The 20,031-nt window shown below is 37.3% G+C and overlaps 1 protein-coding gene and 1 long non-coding RNA gene across 5 annotated transcripts in view; one reads left to right on the top strand and one right to left on the bottom strand.

Annotated features, from left to right (window-relative positions):
• LOC129439605 (polyunsaturated fatty acid 5-lipoxygenase-like) overlaps positions 1-20,031 on the bottom strand; it is a 260,317-nt gene that overhangs the window by 141,295 nt on the left and 98,991 nt on the right. The window lies entirely within an intron of this gene.
• Positions 1,683-12,182, top strand: LOC129451377 (uncharacterized). 4 transcript variants are annotated; one of them, XR_012365427.1, is made up of 5 exons: positions 1,744-1,767; positions 1,869-1,933; positions 2,037-2,075; positions 3,029-3,152; positions 11,035-12,182. It is a non-coding gene; the product is annotated as an uncharacterized lncRNA (long non-coding RNA). The 4 variants fall into 4 exon arrangements; XR_012365425.1 differs by having other exon boundaries at positions 1,683-1,933; XR_012365426.1 differs by lacking the exon at positions 1,869-1,933 and having other exon boundaries at positions 1,688-1,767.

Raw genomic sequence — 20,031 nt, 5'->3', positions numbered from 1 at the left:
ACTTAATATGTTTTCACAATAATTTGTGCAAAAATAATAATAAAAAAAAGTAAGAATATGCCTTTAGATGAAAATATTTTTTTTAGGTTTTCCACTGATTTCTTTAGAAAAAAAATGAGTGCATTTGTAAGGCCAAATGACATAAATCACATATATTTAAACAATTGTGAGTTTACACTATGGGTAGTTAATCTATGAAATTTTACATTTCAACAAATAATAATTTGAAAAAGTAATCAAGAGCAACAGCAAAAGAAGTTAAAGGTTAAAATAATTTATCATTTAATGTCAGATATTTAAGAGATGGAAAACCTCTCTAATTTAAGAACTATCCAAAATATAAAAATATGCTTTTAAAATAAAGAGAAATATATTTTTAATGCCATACAGTTGTTGTTGTTGTTGTTTATTGGACAAAATACTTCACATACTGTAATATGTTAACATTAATCTGGGCAAATAACTACATGTTTAACAGCATTTTTATTTGTAGCCTAAAGGCACTACAACAGCTTAAAAGGAACTACAACAGAAATATGCATGATATTAAATGCTTAATCATTAAACAGTTAAAGAGTTTCTTAACACACTTGCAACGTTTCAGTATGAAAAGCCAAACAAGACATTATTCATTCTGGCACTCTCACACACATTCATTCTCCTTTCACATATAAGAGCATATTGGTCATGGCCCTATCTATACTATCCTTCAAAAGTTTAAAGTCACGTTTACTGTAGCTTATATATCACATATATACAACAACTATATATGACATATACAACAACCCAGAACACTTCTTATCATACTGTCGACAGTGTCGGCCGGTGGCTTCTTTTTCGAGGGCGCACAATGCGAATCTCGTCACAACATGTATTTAGCCTGTCGTGTGTGGCTCGTCATGTGCATCATGCGTCTTGTCAAAATAAGTGCCTGCTGCACACGCGTCTAAAGTTTATGATTGTTACGATCCCCGATGGTGTTTAAGAGTATGGAAGAGATGTAACCAGTGTTGGTCAAGTTACTTGGAAATAGTAATTAGTTACTGATTACTGATTACTTCTCCAAGAAAGTAATCCAGTTACTTTACTGATTACTTATTTTCATAAGTAATTAGCTACTTTACTAGTTACTTTACTAAGTTACTTTTTAAAAACGTTGGTACTTTCAAGCATTAAACGCTGCATGGTCTTGTTCTCTTCTGCGCTCAATGTTGTCTCTTCATGTTCAACACTACACTGACTGACGGCGCGGCGGTCATACGTCATTGTCACTTGACTCACGTCACGTCACGAGACAGTCTCACGAAACAAAATCAAGGTTAAATAACGCAGTAATCTAATTATTGGTTTTGCAATTGTAATCCCTTACTTTACTCTTTACTTGGAAAAAGTAATCAGATTACAGTAACGTGTTACTTTTTTGATTATAACGTTTATTTTGGTGTGTATATGGCAGTTAAAGACAAGGACACAAAACTGTGATTTATTTATACACAAGGGTTCAGTGGCGGTGACAAAAGGTGATGAATAATACACTGTAAAAAATTTCCGGGATTTCACAAGATGTAACTGTGATATTTCACAGTAAATTACATCATTAGCATGTCACAGGCTTTAGCTGTGACATTTCACAATATAGTACAGTATTCAGACTTTTATTTTGAAAATAATGCCATCGGCGAAATCACAGGGAACGGCTGTAAGTTCCGACGCGCGCTATCTGTTTTGGTTCTCTCATCTCTGCGGTCTCATCCAACGGATTCTGTGGTAAGTGTTAAAATGTCAAATTTTGTCAAATAAATGATTGATTTATTTTCAAAATATATGTCATAGTGCATGGAGTATTATCCAAATGTCGTTATTTGTAGGTTTCGCGTGGGTTGAACCGCTGAATTTAAAAATAAAGCAATGAACAGATGTTGGTAGTGTTACTGTGAGACCTTTTAGGAGCTTTATTAAAAATAAAACATTATTTGTTAACTTGAGCTTTTCTTAGTGCTAAGCTAACAGCTTTCTCTCTTTTTCTTCCTTCACAGCATCTTTCTGCGGTATCCACTGGGGAGTAAAGTTATGAGGTAAACTGTGGCTTATACGAACATTATGGCCGTTATTATCAGATAGAAAAATTAACTTAATTTATATGCCCGGTTTCAGTGAAACCAGGTCATGGTGTCGTGGATTAGGGCAGACGTAAATTCATTTCAAAATATAACTTAACGTTAACATAGAGGTGTGTGAGAGAGATACGGAGCAGCGGTTATCTGCCGCGTTACCTTAAAAATAAACTAAGTGCGTATGTCAATGTTTTAAGACATTTTAAGGGGTGATTCATATCGCGTCTTTTGCGCGCTCAAGTTCGTTATTTCAAATATAGGCGAAGCGACGCATGATAGCAAAAATATCCGCATGGCTTCTTTATGCCGCCAGCCCCAAGCTGTCGGCTATAGGTGCGTTCCGCTGGCGGGGATGAAACTTTTGCCGCCGAATACGTCACTCTCATTTGTTGCGAGATGCCGCCAGCATGCAGCCGGCGGACCGACTGCTTAATTTATGCAAAAGCGGCTGCCGCGGCGGTTCGCCGTGACCTGTTTGCGATTACGCCCTTTATGACGCTTACTGCCGCCAGAGCACCGCCGGTGGTCCGCCGACTCATTGCTATCTGCTCGTTTTTTCCGGCGCGTCCGCACCGCATTGATTTAAAAACATTTAAACTTTTCAGAGTCATCTGTGTTTTTGCAAGTAACTTACACGAACGTTAATGTGATTTCCAGCTGTAGGTAATTCATACGTTTTAAACATTGTCTTGTGATGGTGTTTTTATTTATGAGCAGAACTGACTACATGGTGGTGAGATTTCTAACTACACACACAGTTCATTTTAAGGATGACACCCTAGTTGTCCTGCCCTATAGTTTCACATTTTAACTAATCTGTATATATTGTTCAGTAGTGCTTAGTAACTTTCATGTGTGTGAACCTGCATTAACGTATACAACATGAAAAGTGAAGCCTTCTTCATTGTTTCCAGGTATTTTTTCCACACTTCACAAGGATGGGGACATCACTCAGAAGAGTAAAGTTTCGAGAAGCCCTGGATAACAACTACAATAACATTCTGAAGTTCGTCCAAGGAGTCAACTATCATCAACGGGGTAAAGATGTTTTGTCTAGGCTGCATTCATTCTTCTCTTTCTGATGGCAAACTTCAACGAGCCCAATGATACCATTGTGCTTAATGTTAAAGGAACATGCACACATTTTGGGAATTTAGCTTATTCACCGTATCCCCCAGAGTTAGAGAAGTCCATACATACCTTTCTCTTCTCCGTGCGTGCTGTAACTCTGTCTAACGCAGCCCCCGCTAGCTTAGCTTAGCACAAAGACTGGAAGTGAATGGCCCCAGCTAGCAAACTGCTCCCTATAATTGACAAAGTAAGTTAACGTGAACAATTTCCTATTTATTTGTATAAGCACACCGTGTACAATTAACAAGGTCATATGAGACACAGCGATCTTTTAACAGTATACATACTGGGAACTATATTCTCAGAAGGCGAAGCACTGCTACTTGGGCGGAGTGATTTGCACGACTCTGACCAAACTCTCTGCTCCTCACCAGGGGGCTTCTCAGGTGCTGCGAGCAAATCACTCCGCCCAAGTAGCAGTGCTTTGCCTTCTGAGAATATAGTTCCCAGTATGTATACTGTTAAAAGGTGGCTGTGTCTCATATGACCTTGTTATTTGTACACGGTGTTTCTATACAAATCCCAACACATAAATAGGAAATTGTTCTCGTTATTTTGTCACTTATTGGGAGCAGTATGCTAGCTGGAGCCATTCACTTCCAGTCTTTGTGCTAAGCTAGCGGGGGCTGCGTCAGGCATAGTTACAGCACGCACGGAGATGGGAAAGATATGTATGGACTTATCTAACTCTGGCCCAGGTGAAAAAGTAGTACACTTTCATAATATACTTAAAGTGCTCTATTTTCGCACACTAATTTTGTACCTACTAAAAGTTCGTTTTTAGTACTTTTTAAGATGTTCTTAAGAGTATCTAAGTGTACTTCACTGTGCTATTTTGAGACACCATGAATTTAAACTAAAATGCACTTTTAACATACTATCTCTGTATTAAAAATGAATTTATTTAACACCTGTATTAAACTTGAACCCAACTTTCATACAAAGATCTGTTGAAGTTTACTACAAGTGGTACCTAAATACATTTTTAAAATACATTTTAGTTCATATTTATGGTGTCTCAAAATAGCACAGTGAAGTACACTTATGGCGCTTTTCCATTGCATAGTACCCCACGGTTTGGTTTAGTTTGGGTCGGGTCAGCTTACTTTTGGGAGCTTTTCCATTAGGTGCACAAAATGGTACCCGATACTTTTTTCGTACCACCTCGGTTGGGGTTCCAAGCGACCCGAGCTGATACCAAATGTGACACGAAAACACTGTAGATCACTGATTGGTCTGACAGAATCGTCACTACAGCGTCATCACTATATGTAAAGTATAGCTTTACCTCAGTGTGCTAGCTTGCGCTGTCTCGAGCAAACATGTTGTCTTCTGTGCTCTGCTAAGTTTCCAAACTCCCTTTTAGCGATAAAAACATCCACAGAATCAGGGACACCATAACAGTTTTTTCCATTCTTGCAGTTTGTGGCGGACCATTCGCGACGCGCACGTTCGCATAGATGCTTAAATGCAACTATATGAGGCTCAGCGGAGCACCGTCGGCTGACGCCACTGGTGTTTGAACAGAAACTGTCATATGAGACAGAGGTAGTGATAAACGCGATGTGCAAACATCTATTTGTGGTTGCCAATTTTAATTTTGTGGCGGACTGAGAAATAAATGATGTATGGGAATGTACAACAACGCTCTTACTTGTATGATGTCACAGCAGTATGCAGCGCAAATATAACGACACGCCTATTATCCCTCCCACTGCGAAGTGATACTAAACTCGATGGAAAAGCTAACCATGCCAAAGTGAGGTGAGCTGACCCGACCCAAACTAAACTAAACCGTGGGGTACTATGCAATGGAAAAGCGCAATAAGATGTTCCCAAGATCATCTCAAGTACCAGAGAACATTTTTTAGTATATTAAGTACAAAACTAGTGCACACAAATAGAGCACCCCAAGTACACCATGGAAGTGTACTTCTTTTTCACCTGGGGGATACAGTAAATAAGCTAAATTCCCAAAATGTGAGCATGTTCCTTTAATGTAAATATATATTTTACCCTTAAATTAGCATTAAGTCTATTATTTTTGGGTAAATGCACTGTACTTGTATATTGCCTTTCTAGTCTTCTGGGTCCGGTTGCACCAGCTAGACGTAAAATATAAGAGTGTAATAGTTGTGCGTAAAGGGTTCATTATAGTTATGTGTAGGTCCTACAGCTTAGCCGCATTGGTGTAGGTAACATGTCGGTTTTCGTATGCACTTCTGCGTAGTCGCCTGCGTCAACATGCAAATCCACATGCAGACCGCTGGTAGTCAGTATCCACGCGTGTAACCACAGTAGAAGCTCAACCGCCAAAGAAGAAGCAGCTTGCCCAGTTAACCCACAAACGAAGAAGAACAGCAACTTGTGTATGTTTTGAGAAGACCAGCAATGATGGAAGTAAATAAACACTCCTCAACTTGGCCCATCTTTGTTCTCACTGGCGCTAACAGAAATACCTATGACACAGTTTTTTTTACCAGACAGGAAAGGTTCTAGTTGACCAGTCACAGTGCTTGCTGTCCGTGTAGAACTGACGCGCTGTTAAAGGAATAGTCTACTCATTTTCAATATTAAAATATGTTATTACCTTAAATAAGAATTGTTGATACATCCCTCTATCATCTGTGTGCGTGCACGTAAGCGCTGGAGCGCGCTGCGACGCTTCGATAGCATTTAGCTTAGCTCCATTCATTCAATGGTACCATTTAGAGATAAAGTTAGAAGTGACCAAACACATCAACGTTTTTCCTATTTAAGACGAGTAGTTATACGAGCAAGTTTGGTGGTACAAAATAAAACGTAGCGCTTTTCTAAGCGGATTTAAAAGAGGAGCTACATTTTATGGCGTAATAGCACTTTTGGGAGTACTTCGACTCGCCTCAGTAACACCCTCCCTCTCCCATTATGAGAGGGAGAAGGGGAGCGGACTTTTCAGGGGAGTCGAAGTACTCCCAAAAGTGCTATTACGCCATAAAATATAGTTCCTCTTTTGAATCTGCTTGGAGAGGCGCTGCGTTTTGTTTTGTGCCACCAAGCTTGCTCGTATAACTACTCGTCTTAAATAGGAAAAACGTTGATGTGTTTGGTCACTTCAAACTCTATCTCTAAATGGTACCATTGAGTGAATGGGGCTGGGCTGGATGCTGTCGGGGTGTCGCGGCGCGCTCCGGCGCTTGCGTGCGCGCGCACAGATGGTGGAGGGATGTGTCGGCAATTCTTGGTTGAGGTAATGACATATTTTGGTGTTGAAAATGAGTAGACTATTCCTTTAATAATTTGGCGAGGGCACGTCAGGCTACCCAAAGCTATGCTCAGGCTACGGATAACCTACAGCATAGCTATAACATGGGCTTAAATGGATAGTTCATCTTAAAATAAAATTTTTGTTTATAAGCATACCCCCAGGCCATCCAAGATGTAGGTGACTTTGTTTTTTCAGTAGAACACAAATATAGATTTTTAACTCCAATCGTTTCAGTCTGTAAGTTGTATAATGCGAGTGGATGGTAACAAAATCTGAGAGAAAAAAAAACATACACAGACAAATCCAAATTAAACTCTACGGCTCATGCAGACACATTGATGTCCTAAGACACGAAATGATTGGTTTGTGCGAGAAACCGAACACTATTTATATAATTTTTTACCTCTAATACAACACTATACCCAAAGCAATACGTGCGTACACATCACTGTCTGATTCCTGTAATGTTTAATGGCGGGTTGCGAAACAACTTCATAGGTGCATACCCCCACCTACTGTATCGGGAGCCCCGTATAGTGTATATGGGCCCTCATGCCGTGCACCCAATACAGTAGGTGGCGGTATGCACCTATGAAGTTGTTTCGCATCCCACCATTAAACATTACAAGAATCAGACGGTGATATGTATGTGCATATTGCTTTGGGTATAGTGTTGTATTAGAGGTAAAAATTTAGGGCTGCACGATATACCGCATGCGATTATGAATGTAATATTGTCAACTTTTCAGTGAACTACGGCTCTATGTAGTTAATGTCACTCCATCTAAAAGCAGCTAATAGTGATTTACTACTAATCAAGGAACCGGCTTCACTGAACAGGGGCGCGTGACAATCACATGCGATCTATCGTGCAGCCCTATAAAAAATGATATAAATACTGTTCAGTTTCTCCCACAAATATACCGTTTCGTGTCTTAGGACACCGAAGCGCCGTCACGAGCCGCAGGGTTTAATTTGGATCTCTGTGCATTTTTTCTCTCTCAGATTGTTCCACCATCCACTTGCATTACACGACCGACAGACTAAAAAGGCCGCAGCCACAAATCCACATTTGTGTTCCACTGAAAAAACAAAGTCACCCAAATCCTAGATGGCCCGGGGGTAAGCCGACAAACATTAAAAATTAATTTTAAGATGAACTATCCCTTAAAGGGACTACACCGTAGCTAGGCCGTAGGTAATCCGTAGCCTGTGCGTAGCTTTGCATAGAAATTTTAATTATAAAATTGCCAAAATTTTAACAGCGCGTGACGCGTCAGATCTACAAGGTCCACAAGCGCTGTGATTGGTCCACTAGAATCCTTCCCGTCAGCTAAAAAAAATCCTGCGTCATAGGTATAGACGGTTTCATCGGATGCACAAAATACGCGTCTGGATCCGACCTTTACTTCCGGTTTCGTTTTTTTAATGGTCTGACTAGTTGCTAAACTGATCTCTTGAACAAATGCCTCGTCGAAAATGACAAATGTTTTGGTTTCCTATGTAATCTATGTGTTGTTGTTTTTTTGCTTGTTATATAAATAAACTAAGTTTAAAGAACTTTGTTGTTATTTGTTCTTAGCGGAGTTTACCGGAAGTTACGTGCGGACCACGACAGCCGCTTGTTTATGTTGTTACTGCTGAAACATTCTATATCCGTTTGCGATGGTGAGAACAAAGAAGGGTCAATTTGAGGAGTGATTTAACTCAAACTGCAAAAAAAGTCACTGGCTTTTTATTTCCATCACTGCTAGTCTTCTCAAAACATACACAACAAGCTGCTGTTTCTTCTTTATTTGTGGGTTAACTGAGCAAGCTGCTACTTCTTTGGCACGCAAAAGTACATATGAAAACTGACGCGTAGCCTACGCTCGTCAGATCGCATAACATTATAACAGGAATAGGTACGTAAAGAAACGATGGTGTTGTAGAAATGTAGTAAAGTAAAAGTACAGATAATTTGTTGCAAAATGTAACAAAGTAAAAGTCAAAAGTATGTACTATAGATTATACTTAAAGGAATAGTCTAGTCATTTTCAATATTAAAATGTGTTATTACCCCAACCAAGAAGAGTTGATACATCCCTCCATCATCTGCGTGCGCGCACGCCAGCGCTGGAGCACGCTGCCACACTTCGACAGCATCTAGCTTAGCCCCATTCATTCAATGGTACCACTCAGAGATAAAGTTAGAAGTGACCAAACACATCAACGTTTTTCCTATTTAAGACGAGTAGTTATACGAAAAAGTTTGGTGGTACAAAATAAAACGTAGCGCTTTTCTAAGCGGATTTAAAAGAGGAACTATATTGTATGGTGTAATAGCACTTTTGGGAGTACTTCAACTCGCCTGAAAAATCTGCTCCCCTTCTCCCTCTCATAGGGGCTGTTTACACTTGGTATTAAGATGTGTTTTCATCGATCGGATCACAAGTGGACGAGAGAGACACATTACGTTTACACCTGGTATTTAAATCCGTCTCTTTTGTCTACTTTTGACCGCTTCTGTGCTGAATACTATGAGGGGGTGGTCTGTCAGACGGTGGGCGATCTCTCTGCTGTCATTCAAACCCGAGCGGGAGTAATTATGAGTTTAAATGGACGCAAACTAGTATTATGTCGGAGTGCAGTGCTTATTTAGCAAGTAAACATGCTGCACAGTGTTTTGTACATGAGTATGTAAGAGCTTTCTTTGAATTTTCAGCGCAATTGATAAAATAGGATCGCGCAACTTTCACATGCTTTCAAAACGAAACTACGGAGATCAGCCGCTTAGTTTTATCAGTGAAAGGCTAAAAATAGCGCTATTCACCGAATGTTCACGCCAGAAGTCAAAAAAGACGTAAAACTTGTGTTTAATACCTCAGATTAGATAAATGGGCAGAGAGAAGGCGGTCGCGTGTGGCTGTTCGAACGCATTCAACCACATGTGCGTTCCGCAACTCCAAAGCGATCCGATCGAAAGTGGTTTCGACCACCTCTGGATGTGGTTGAAAGTGGTCGAAAGTGGACGAGCTCAAAACGTTTTGAACACCATTTACACCTGGCATTAACGTCGCCCACTTGTGATCTGATCGACGAAAACACATGTTAATGCCAAGTGTAAACAACCTCATAATGGGAGAGGGAGAGTGTTACTGCGCCGAGTCGAAGTACTCCCAAAAGTGCTATTACGCCATACAATTTAGTTCCTCTTTTAAATCCGCTTAGAAAAGCGCTACGTTTTATTTTGTACCACCAAACTTTTTTGTATAACTACTCGTCTTAAATAGGAAAAGCGTTGATGTGTTTGGTCGCTTCTGGCTTTGTCTCTGGGTGGTAGCATTGAATGAATGGGGCTAAGCTAAATGCTATCGAAGTTAAGCAGCGCGTTCCAGCGCTTACGTGCACGCACTAAGATGATAGAGGGATGTATGAACTGTTCTTAGTTAAGGTAATAACATATTGTAATATTGAAAATGAGTAGACTATTACTTTAAGTAAAGTACAAATACATGGAAAATTTACTTAAAATAAAATACTTCATTAACTTAGGCCGGTGACACACTGGAAGCGTGGCATAAGCGTCTCAGCTGCGTGGCGTGTCCGTTTTTAATTCGGCTCCCATGTTAACAGGTTAGAGCTTGCAGAGTGCCTGCTTGAGATGTGCGTCTCAGGCGCGGCTCGAGCTGTGCGGAAAACGAGTGCATGCTAGAAATAGAACCGACGCCTTTTTTCATGTGACACGCAAGCCTGTTGGAAGCGTTTCCAGGCAAAATAGAATAGGAAAATATGTTTAAATTTAATTTTGTACACAAATACATAATAATTAATGACATTTTGATGTTTGAAAGTCTATAGATTGACATAAATTCAGATATAAGTGTAATTTAAATTTATATATATATATATATCGATTTTCAAATATTGCACCTGTTAACTGTGTCCTTTATCAGTAGGCATTATATTTATGCCTGGTCTGTCGGCGACATCCCTCTATGTCACCTACTGCAGCTGTAGCGCGCCAGTGTGTCAGCGGCCTTATTTTACCACTGCCTAACAGGATGTTATATACCTAACATAACTGCACCAGAAGTGGACATGCACAAAGTTGACAAGTCCCGCCCAAAAAACACGGAAGCATGATAATCCCCTATTACTTGACGTTGTGAAGACCACCCACCGATTGAAAAATAAATTGGCTATTAACACATATGTTTGTTAAGAAACGTATATCTGATCCTCATTTACATTTTTATATTAAAAGCCTATATTATATATAAGCCTATATTTATCAATGCGCGTGTGGACAAACATACAAACATTCTATAACCACCGCACCGCAGTAAATTGGTGCATTACCATCGCGGTGGTTAAATACTGTCACCGTTAACAGCTGTAATATACTGTATATATACATACATACATACACACTACTGTGCAAAAGTCTTTGACCAGCTTTGTTGGACCACCTTGTCCAAACTGAGCTAACTTTAGTTTGCTCTGTACTGCATCCCACTTGAAAAAAACTAACAGCTTTTCTCTCTTCCTTTTTGTTTATAGGTGCTTCTTGGGCATTAATTCGGAGACAGACAGGCAGAAAGGACAGAAACAACAAGCTGCAAGTCTGTACACTGATTAGAAAACTTATGACTTGAATGGATGTCAGTCTAGTGTGTCACAAATACTAGTTCTTTGTTTAGCTAGAGGCGATTGTACACTTTGTACTCTTACAATGTTCTATATCAGGAGTCTCCAACGTGGTGCCCATGGGCAGCAGGTAGCCCGCACAGAGTCTGTGAGGTGCCCACCAAATCACATTCTATTAATAGTCTCAATTGTAATATTTGTTGATTACATATTTTTTATATTGACTTGGCTTGGTTTACATATGTTACAATTTTAAACAATACAAAAACATATCAAAAAGTACAATGAAATAAAATCAACAAGTAAAACAAAAAAAGTTTTGAGTAGACTATATCAAAAGTTAGCCCTCCAGAATGTTTTATCCATTGTGGTAGTCCTTGCTCACAAAAAGGTTGGAGACCCCTGTTCTATATTGTGTCTGTTACATAAAGATACATGAAGAAATTAGTGAATGTCAGTCTACATTGTAAAAATAAAATATTTGTTGCACTTATTTTTTGAGTTTAATTAACTCTAAATTACAGTTTATTTCAACTTTCTTGACTGGTGAGGAGTTGCTATTAATTATAAAAAATAAAGTTGAAATAACTTAAGCTAACTACTTTAGTTTTATAATTTGTGGCGGCTCTTCATTGGTCAGGGAAGTTAAATGAATTGTAAATTCAAGTTGATTAAATTGAAAAATGTAAGTTCCGTTTTTTACAGTGTAGAGCGGGGTGGGCATTCCTGGTCTTTGGGGGCCGCTGTCCTGCAGGGTTTGGCTCCAGCCCTAATCAAACACACCTCAATGTCATTTCCAAGTCATACTGAAGCCTTTGATTGAGATTTTCAGGTGTGTTTGGTTGGGGTTGGGGCTAGACTTTGCAGGACAGTGGCCTTCAGGGACCTGGAATGACCACCCCTGCTGTAGAGTGTAAGCAGTGTTCCAATGCACGAAAGGAAATATTATTCTGTGTAGTTATTATTCTGATGTTATTTATACTATCTGAGATAGTCAATGAATAATATGTAATAATAATATGTAATAATATGTTATGTACAAAATAAAAGTATGAAATCGATTGTTTTTGTGTTTATTTGAATTTAACATCTTTTTAATTTTAATATATTGATATAGCCAGTAACATTACAGTGAACACTGTAATTCTACAGCAGACTACTGCTAAATAGCAGTCCATGAACTGTAACTTAATGACTAAATACATTTATTCTATGGGATAATGCTGCTATATCACAGTAATCTAAAATACATTACTTGTAATTTCACAGTAAAATAACGTAATATTACAGTAACATACTGCTAAATCACAGTAATATGGAGGACTAACTACTGTAAGATCACGGTATACAGCTGTCATTTCACAAGTATTTACTATAAAAATGACACAGTAACATACTGTGAAAGTACAGTACCTGCATGACAGTAATTTACTGTGAAGTTACATACTGTACCTTCCTGTAAAAGTAATGCAACTGGTTGCCAGTAATTTACTGTGAATTTACAGTCAATCTTTTTACAGTGTATTTACAATATTTACATTAACAAGTAACAAAGACACAAAAGGGGAAAGGGGCACGAGCGCTGTCAAAACAAAGAAATAAACAAAACAAAACTGCACTAACTAGAATTAAACTCTCTAACCTAAACAAATGAAAAGGTAACGAGATAAATCTTCGAACGACGCCCTAACTAACCTACACTACCTACCCAAACACAAAACGTACAGAGGTTGGGACGCACTCCTAGTGTGTCTAATACAGTAACAATAACCTATGTGTTGCACAATGTATGTCACGTGACGTTCTTACCTGTCCACTTTCCCTAATATTAACAAAGTCACGCAACACAGGGCAAATGAACACTAATGTACAAACGCAAAATGAGTGACTTATAAAACTGGGATAAACGAACAGACTGACATACAAGAAAAACAACACATCAAGGCAAATCAGAAAACACCTTATCCAAAAGCAACACGAACGAACTGGCATAAATGAATGATAGAAGGTTTAAATAGGCGGGATTGGATGTTGATTGGTGGATCAATGAGTGACACACAAGATAATTAAGACTGACAGGTAAGGTGTCCAATGGCAGGGATCTAAGATAGTGGAGAAAAAAGAGAGAGGGGGAGAGAACAAAAAACACAGAGAACCGACAAACAACACAGCACGTAACAATGATAAAAGTGACGCTTACACTCTCAAGTGATGGTCTTGCGAGTATTTTGTGAACGTGAGCATCTCTTTCATCATAAACCCTTTCGATGCGTGTGCAGCATGCATGTATTTTGACAAGACACTTGATGCACATGGTTCACATGACGCAACGAACACCAATTTTGTCATCTTCTGAATTTGCGCACCTCAGAAGAGAAGTCATCGGCCGCCACTGGTTTAGAGTCTGTACTTAGCTCACACTTTGTGTAATAGACATTGTATAAAACTAATATAAAAGCTGTTTATTTTCAGCATCACTGAAAAGACAATTCTTTTTACATTATAATAAAAAATGTTTGCTCTGCTTTGGCAGCACAAAGAGGATGAACAGCGTATTAGGTAGGTGGTCATAAAGGTCATAACGATAATTAGGCAACTTATTAAAAGTAATTTTTTCGTTTACTCAACTAAGAATATTTGAACATAAGTCTACACGACTCGTTTAAAAACAATAAACTCCAGTTTGACTTATTAACTTTGTTATATTGTTTTATCATACATTCACTTAAAAGAGAGCCAAACTTTGGTGAAATACTGTTGCAAATTTACTCAGTGTTGTAATGATTTGGTGTTGTCATGTTCATGTCTTTTATTTTGAAGTTCTTCACAGTGAAAGGAGTTCTTTTGGCTATAAAAACTTTGATTTTTAATTCTTAATTCTTTATCGTCACTGTAGCAAACAACCTGATCTCACGAATTTCCGTGGCATAGTCACGGAATTTTGTGCTCATTTTTCCGTGACATTCTCACGGATCTCCGCATATTTCCGTGGCCCTGCCACGGACTTTCTTTTCCGTGGCATTCTCACGGATTGGTTACTCAACTGTTTTGTCCTATTTTCTTACCATTGTCGCTTCGGTTTAGGGTTAGATTTACATAAAATGACATCCCTACCCAAACCCAACTCTAACCCCAATGCCAGGTGACAATTGATTAAAGTTTAGAAAATATAAAAGAATACATCAGAAAAAATTGTATAAACCAATACTTACAGTGACAAAGTAACGCAAGCACCAAATCTAACCCTAAACCGAAGCAAAAATGGTTTGAAAATAGGAAAAAGCAGTTGAGTAACCAATCCGTGAGAATGCCACGGAAAAGAAAGTCCGTGGCAGGACCACGGAAATATGCGGAGATCCGTGAGAATGTCACGGAAAAATGAGCACAAAATTCCGTGACTATCCCACGGAACTTTGTGAGATCATGTTGGTAGCAAATGAATGTACATTGAAATTAAGTGTGTACTCACAGTAGCAATAAATAAAAAAATACTAATAAGCATATTGTGTTTTATGTTTGTAAAAAGTCTCTTATGCTCTTAAAGTCTCTTAAAATGTAGCTTATCTGTCCAAAAATTAGCTCACCGAATATGCTGTTGAAAATTAACCATTTATTGATTGTTTCATCATGCTTAAACCAAAAAAATAGACTAATTGTAATGTGTAAATCGGGTGCGGGTAATTTTTTTTAAAGCAGCGAATTCAGGTGAAAACTGATCAACGCATCTCTAAAACGTGATGTGTGCAGACAATACTTTCCACACAACGCATGTTCTCCTTTGCATTAAATTGGCAAGGCTTAAAAAGTGACAGTTCCTGAGAATGCGGGGTCCCAGGCAACCATCGCGTGTAGGACGGTCCTGCCCATGTCAATTTCTATGAAAAAATTGTAATTACTGCTCTCTCTTCTGTAATTAGATAGACAGGGGTGTTTCTATAGCTCAACTGGTAGTGTATTGCATTAGCAGCACTAAAGGTCAATTCCCAGGAAACAGTGTATAGATTTACAGCTTAATGTATGTTGCATGCACACAAAATTGCATTCTCTATCTGTTACTCATTCTTGCACACGCACAAAAATGACATGAAAACACCTCAATTTAGACAGATGGGGGTGTTTGTAGCATAAGTTTTCATGGGTTCAGTTCCAAGGAAAGACATACACTTATAAAATGTATAGTTTGGCCAATGTTCCCTTGAAAACAGTAGTTATGTCTTAAGGCAATGAGTTGTGAAATACACGTATCAATGTCGTATTGGTTTCCATTTATAATTTAAAGCTACCAATCATTGGATGGCCACGAATTGTTCATTTTAGGTCAATTAAAATATTATACATTCATAAATAAATGTGGGTTTGTTTCCTTGGAGAAATGTAAATGTTCCATGTTGTACGTAATGTATAATAAGAATGAAGTTGCTTGGATAAACAAGTGACATTTGAGTTGGTGTCCCAAACACCATTGGCATTCATTTGATGACCATAATTCATCTATTTTAGATCAATTTAAATATTATACATTTATAAACAGATGCATTTTTTGAAGAAATGTAAATTGTCCAGGTTGTACATGCAATGGGTTGTGCATAGTGCAAGCCAAAACAGTTTCTCAATATTTCTGTCTCTGGGTAAGAAAATGTTCTTTTAAAATTATTTTAGGCGAGATTATATATGTTCAATCTTCAAATCTGCAATCAATTAGTAAAGATAACGCCTATTTAAATGTTTAATTAGATGATATCAGAATTGTGAGTTCCAGGCATGACCAGCGGGTGTCAGCGCTAGTTTACCCAATTGAGTATCCTCATCCCCTGGTTTTAATATGTGTGTCTGATGGTCAAAGATGAGTTTAGTTTTGGTTATCTAACCCAGTGGTTCCCAAACTTTTTCAGTGTGCGGCCCCCCTTGTGTACAGTGCATTTTTTCCGCCCCCAACCCCCCCCCCCCAGAATTACACAGAATTCATGATAAATGAATGTATTTTATCAAATGTCATAAAACTGGGGCCCCCCTGGCACCATCTTGCAGCCCCCCTGGGGGTCCCGGCCCCCAGTTTGAAAACCACTGATCTAACCAACAGTCTTTGGTCTCACGAATCTATTATTTGTTTCTTTTATTCATATTAAGTCTCTTAATTTTATTATTGTTTTGGCAGAGGTAAAAGTTAAGGTCAATTAAAATATTATACATTTATAAACAGGTTTTTTTTTTTTTTTGATGAATGTAAATTGTTCAGGTGGTACATGTAATGAGTAAAGTAATTTGGATGAATAAGTAAAATTTAAGTTGTGAACTCTAAACATAACTGTAAACATACAATAAACATAAACAAAGTTGCCTAATACAAAATACCATTAGAAGTATAAAACAGAAACAAACATAAAATCAAACCATAAAATCCACATGTAATGACTGACACAAGACAATGGAAACTATATACACAGAGAAATCAAGTGTAACAAGACACACCTGGGAAACAATCAGCTCAAGGACCAATGAACAAAAGAACAAAAAGAACTACAGACATGGATGACAAAGACAAAACTTCAAAATAAGAGTCTAAGACAAGGGGAACACAAGGACAGGACTGTGACAGCATTAATGCTTTTTATCTAAAATATTTTGCTGTACAAGAAAATACAAACATATATGTATGACCATTCACATGACATTAACTGTTTCTAAAGGCACCGCAAGATCTCATTTTCTGCTTTTCACTCATCTACTTTGTTTAAAATTCCCAGTTTATATATGTGACTTAATATGTTGTTGTTAATTATATTATTTATAGCTCAATAAAAACCTGACGCAAGCTTTGCATTGCTTTACAAGTAGGCCTGTATTTAAAGTGGCGTATTGCATTAACAGCACTAAAGGTCAATTCCAGGGAACAATGTATAGATGTATGTCTTATTTCACTGTATGTCGCGTGCACACAAAATTGCATTCACTGTCACTCATCCTTGCACTTACATTCACCAACACACCTGCATTTAGACAGATGGGGGTGCATGTAGCTCAAGTGGTCATGGTTCCAAGGAAACACATATACTGATAAAATGTATAGCTTGACAAATGTTCTCATGAAAACAATCGTTATGTTTTAAGGGGACGACTTGTGAAATACATGTATCATCATCATACTGGTTTCAGCTATAACTTAAAGTGACACCTAATGTTTTCATGTTGCTTAATCAAACAACACAGCTTTTTTCCTTTTTAATATTCTAATGTGAAAAACATTAAAGTCTCTTCCTTAAACAAGACCAAGATTAGGCTTCTAGACCAAAAATGCCAGAGTTAATATTTACAGTAATTTAAAAAAAAATGTTCGCTCTGCTTTGGCAGCACACAGAGGATTAACAGCGTGTTAGGCAGGTGATCATAAAGTTTTGGCTTATCGGTGTACACTATTTCATATAAAGTCAATTAATAAGTTTGTTTTAATTTTTAAACATTTGAACCTACTTAAAAATAATTCATAAATAAAAATAATAAACATATTACTTTCATATATTAATTTTTTCACATTGTACATAAACAATAGGCTACATTTATCAAAACCATAGAATAACACTTTACAAGATTTATTACAAAACCATGGTTTTGCTTTGTCAAGCAGTTCCCCAAAAACATGTTACTATAAAAAACATATTGTAATGTTTGTTTTGAAGACCCGTTGAACAAACTCGATTAATCAACTGCACTTACACATACTGTCCAGTAGAGGGAGGCATCACCTAACTAATAACAGTGAAAAGTGAGTACATAAGAGCAAATTAAATGAGCATATTTGAAAAGCTACAAAAACAGGCGTGTAGTTGTATTTACAGGTATGTATTGTCACTATTTAATACGAAATATTTTATATTTTTAGAAACATTTAAGATATAGGGTTAAAGTAATTTATTCTTCCTAGAGATTATACATAATTTTTTGTCAGTATTAAAATAAACAAATAAATGAAACTTTGCAACGATGTAGATGTGTAGTTTGTAAGAAAGATACACGAGGTCACACAACACATTTAACAAGAGCTTGCGAAGCTGTTTGTCTATCCCACATCAAACCTTACGCTAAAATAACCTGAACTGTTGCTCACAGTTACATAGTATGAGAATAATGTGATGTCACCATGATTACCGCATGATCTCACGTGTTTACTCTTACTACAACAAATGATCCAAAGGTGCCAAAGAATTTTCAAACTTTTCATTCTTTCTCATCAATTTTGCATTTTCACATGATATATTTTTAGCTTACTTTAGCAGCTAGTGTACAGTAAGTAACTTGGTTGCCTCATCACGAGACAACAATCCAGCTAAGAAAATTACTCAAATATATGATTTATGGCTAAAAATACAATAATTAATATATCCAGTGTTTACGTGAAGTTACATTTAATGAAGTGGTCAATGTAAATACAAATGTATATTATCATTGCTTAACAGCCGAAAGTGCTCTCTTGCCCAGGGGATGTTCCTTAAGTGCGTGACGACATGAAAACTATCATTGCTATTCATCTGTCAATAAGCTTGTTACAAAACTAAGGTACTACCCATCACGCAGGTTACACAATCTGGATCATATAAATATAGCTGTATTGTCACTGGTGAGAGTTAATCCAGACCTGATAACAAATTTCTAGTTCTCTAAATCCATCACCAGCACATTACCGCAATGGCAAACCGTGGAGACTGGAGTCCTGAAATGTCGGCAACTCATGAGATTCAGGAGATCGCTGATCAGGTGAGACAAAAACTTCAGATGAATTATGAGGAACTGAGGGAAGACGATTCATGTTTTAATTAAGGATAAATATTTAGGTTTCAGTGAACTAATTAGTACTTGTTCTGGAATTTAGCTTTCTTTGATAAGCTAAATTCCATCACCTAGGTGATGTATACATTCATCTTGGTGATGTATACATTCATCTTAAGGTGATTCGCGGTATCTATGGAATGATGGCAGAGATTGAGTTTAAGGGATATATATTAATATAATATATAATAACTTATATATTAACTGATATACAGTATACACAAAGATGCAAAATAATACTAAAATGAAATGACAATCATGAAAATTGTCAACATATATCAATGCTTTTTTGACCATTCTAGTATTTGCTCAAAAAGTTTGCTCTTTGATTCTCTTTGACGTATATAATGTGTGTGTTTGTTTGTTTAGGTGAAGCCAGATGCAGAGAAAGCTGTTGGTCAGATTTTTCATGATTTTACTGCCAAAAGATACAGAATTTTAAGTCTTTGTGGAGGAACACATTACTTAATCAAGGTGAGTTGTTTATATTTTCAGATATAAAATAACATTATAAACATTATAAAAACTTTCTCTTTTAAACAACATCTTCATAACAACAATAATTTCAGCTGTTAATGAGAATTTTTTTGGGAAAAATAAAGCTTCAAAGAAAAGTAATAATTCAAATGGCTCATATTCTTGTATTTCATGTGCAAAAAGACATTTATTAATTGATTGTTCCAAGTAATAGCATAAAAGGTATAAAAGATTTTTAAGAACGAAATGCAGTCTCTCACTCTTTTACTTTCAGGTACATGTAGGTGATGTATACATTCATCTTAAGGTGATTCGCGTTATCTGCATTGGATTGATTGGAGAGATTGAGTTTGAGGGATACCAGTACCCTAAAACTTCAGAGGACCCTCTAGAACCATGGCCGTAAACACACAGCTCCCCAATGTTTTCAACCTATTATTATAGGTTATGGTCTGCTTTTATTCAGTTATTTTTCAATTAGAAACACATTCTTCTTAGCTCTGGCTGAGACTATAGTACTCTTTTTGGGAGAAGTGCTGTAGAGAATGGATGAACTGTTTTAACATTTGAAATCTGTAAAATATTTTAAAGCTTTAGTGTTTAATCTATGTT

This window comes from Misgurnus anguillicaudatus, chromosome 22 (genome assembly GCF_027580225.2).
Source record: "Misgurnus anguillicaudatus chromosome 22, ASM2758022v2, whole genome shotgun sequence".
NCBI lineage: Eukaryota > Metazoa > Chordata > Actinopteri > Cypriniformes > Cobitidae > Misgurnus > Misgurnus anguillicaudatus.
Note: the sequence above shows the minus strand (reverse complement) of the source record. Positions and strands in the feature narration are given on the sequence as shown.